Here is a 3651-nt window from a genome sequence, read left to right on the forward strand (position 1 = left end):
AAAAAAAAAAAAGATAGGAACTGGCTTGGGATATGTTGGTTGCAACAAAGAAACCATAGGGCTATGGAAAACTGTGTGAGGGACAGTGCTGAGGTCAGAAAGATCAGATGAAGCTTTATAAGCTGAGACAAGGCCTTTGGAGTGTATCTAAATATCATGGGAAGACACTGGAACTTTCAAGGTAGGAAGTGGTGTGTTCTGAAAGTTTAGAAGGGTCCTCTGGCTGCCATGTGGAGGGCAGGCTGTAGGGGCTGGAATGGATGCTGAAGGAGCAGTTGGGAGACTGTTGTGGTCATGCAGGGCTGAGTGAGACAATGAGGGTTGGACCAGATGGCAGTGCTTGTTGTAGGTGCTGTTCAGACACAAATATCCTATGCAGAGTTTCTAGATTTTTGGTTTTCTGGTTTGGGGGAACAGCTGCCACATACTCATTGTCATCTTATTTCTTTCCCACAATACCTGTCTAACCAAACTTGAGAATCTTGCTATATGTATCAATAGACTAAAAGCAAATACAGGTGGTTTCCAAGTTACAATGGCTTGACTTACAATTTTTCAATATCACAGTGGCGTGAAAGCAATATGAGTAAAGTAGATACTGTACTTCAAGTGTCTTCATGGAAAATTACATGAGATGTTCAACCCTTTATTATAAAATAGGCTTTGCTTTAGATGGTTTTACCTAACTGTAGGCTAATGTAAGTACTCTGAGCATGTTTAAGGTAGGCAAGGCTAAGCTGGGATGTTTGGTAGGTTAGGTGTATTAAATGCATTTTCAACTCTTGATATTTTTGACTTATGATCGGTTCATCGGGATGTAACTCTATCATAAGCTGAGGGGTGTCCATTTTCGGGGGAGGGAGTGAGAATTCCTCTGCAATGGCATTGCTCCAGCCTTGATCATACAAAGTACTTTGTCTTACTGAGTTTAACCAGTATTTTCTAAATACAGGACTTTTGATCTCCTTTTTTCATTGGCAAATAATTCTTATTAATATAGAACATTCTTCAGGAAAAGCTGTGTGTGCAATGGTCAAAAGAAGAGTAACTCAGATGGAAAGGACCTAAAAATGTAGAAGATTCTAAGCAGTGTGATAAAGGATATGGGATATGTTTTTCTTTTCTTTTTTTTTTTTAAGAGGTTTTTGCTATAGGGCCGTGCACTCGCCAGACAGACAGAGAGAGACAGAGAGACAGAAAGTGAGAAATCACCCCCCAGGGGGGATGGCCACGCCACAATCCCTTTTCCTCCATTCTCCTCTCAGGATCTTGGGCACGCACGCACATGTGCCCAGCATGAGTTTTAAGCCACTGGGTCCGGGACCGCAGGTCTGAGATGCGAACTGCGATTGACTACATGGGAGTCCAGTGACATAGCCATTACAGTAACTGCTGGTCCCAAGGATATGGGTTATGTTTAAAGAGAGATTGGATTGTTTGGTATAACTTGATTGCAGAGATGAAATAAAATTAGATTTTGGCTCAAATGTGTCACACCAAAATGTCATGCCCAAACCTGTCTTCAACTGGTTCTTGATTAAGTGAGAAAGAATAGTATTTGGGTGTCCATCTAAAGTATTGCTGAAATATAGTTACATTCTCACAAAATTCTCACTTAATGGTGAGAAAAAAAATCTACAATTTAGTAGACATTGGGTCCTCCAATCAGTAGCCTCATCTTCTTCTGGGGTGACTCTGTTGCTGAGGGCTGTGCTGGCGAGATCCTTAAGGAATTCTGCCCTCCCAGAAGAAAATACAGAAGACATGGAAAGCTACTCTCTTCTTTCTCTTTTGCTCATCAGCTCAGGACATCTTAACATGGCATATCTTCAGCTAAGCAGACTATCATTCTCCAAGGACTTTGAATCTTACACCTAGGGACTGAGGACAGAAGACACAGAGGAAAAAGTTGGCATTGGGCAGGATGGTTGCACAGCAGTAAAACACAACACTCTGAAAGGCTGATCCATGTGGGAGGGTTCTGGGTACACCTCTAGAGATCTCCCTGAGTAGGCTGAGCATATACATGCCCATGATCTGGGGCTGGCTGAAGCTGGGGGTGGATTCTGTTGTCAGATACCTGTTGATGTAGTCTGTCTCTCTCAGGAAGTAAACATTAAACATTGTAGAGTTGGAGTGTGTTCACTTACTAAGTGGCATGGTCCACTGTGGATGCTCTCTCAGTAGCCACCTGTATCCTGCTTCTTGAGGCTTCTTGGGTCCCATACCTCTCACATTCTCTTCCCAATAAATTCTCTCTCTCTCTCTCTCTCTTTTTTTTTAAGTATCCAGAATTAGTTCCTATTGGTTCCATCTAAAGAATCTTGGCTGATACAGATATATGAATGCTGAAAGACTAAACCAGAATTTTAGCTATTAATAAATCCAAAAGATCTATTAAATCCCATTCTGTTAAGATAGGAATATTTGGGCTGGCCCTGTGGCCTATGGATTAAGGGAGCCAGATCCTATGTGACCAAGTACAGTTCACACATCCTGATCCTGGCAGCTTGTAAAACACGCTAGGCACATGTGTTTGCCCCAAATCCTAACAGGATGGAGACATGGAAGAAAAGGGATTGTGGAGTGGCCATACCCCACTGGGGGCTGCTTTCTCTCTCTCCCCATCCCTCTCTATCTCTGAAAAGCACAGGTACCATCTGGCAGTTAAAATAATAAAAGCTATAAACATTATTTAACATTTGAATTTTAAAAGATACAATGTATGGGATCAGCAGTTAGCATAATGGCTATGTCACTGAACTCCCATGTAGCCAACCGCAGTTCAAGTTCCGGATCTGGTGGCTTAAACTCATGCCGGGCGTGTGTGCACGCGTGCCCAAGATCCCAAGAGGAGAATGGAGGAGAAGGGATTGCAGCGTGGCCATCCCCCCTAGGGAGTGATTTCTCGCTTTCTATCTCTCTGTCTCTGTCTTTCTGGTGAGCGCACACGCCCTATAGCAAAAACCTCTCAAAAAATAAAAAAGGTACGATGTAAAATATTTAATATAAATTATATTTTAAAATATATACTTTATAATTATATATAATATGTATAATATGTAAGTATAAAGAACAAGATAAATTATCCCATCACTATAACAACTTTATTTATGTTTGCATTTTCCCTTTCAGTTTGAGTCTTGATATGCTATTTTTTCTAGTTTCTTTTATTTATTTACATTCATTCACTATACATCATTACAACAAACAAAATGAGATTTCCCATACAAAATACACTGTAAATTGACTCAAGCATATCAACATACATGTTATCATCAACAAATAATTTTCTATTTGTTTCCTGTATATTTTGTTATTTTTGCCATCCTTGATTCTCTATCTCCCACCCTCTGCCATGTCTCACCCTCCTCCCACATTGTCTCTGGTATCCATGGTTGCTTTTTATGCCTTTCCCTCCCCCATTTTATTTATTTGCTAATTAACTTAATTAATCTAAATACTTCCAATAGCAAGTGCAGCTGATATATACATATCCATGAACACAAGTCTGACTTTAGGCATAAACCTCAGTGAGTAGAACGAGCATACTACAGGGTAGCACCCAGCTGGGACTATATAGCTTACTGCAGTCATCAAATATGCATTCTTTTGAATTTCAAGAAAAATAGTTTTTGTGTTTTTTTTTTT

This window comes from Tupaia chinensis, unplaced genomic scaffold (assembly GCF_000334495.1).
Source record: "Tupaia chinensis unplaced genomic scaffold, TupChi_1.0 Scaffold000279_1, whole genome shotgun sequence".
In the NCBI taxonomy this organism is placed as follows: domain Eukaryota; kingdom Metazoa; phylum Chordata; class Mammalia; order Scandentia; family Tupaiidae; genus Tupaia; species Tupaia belangeri.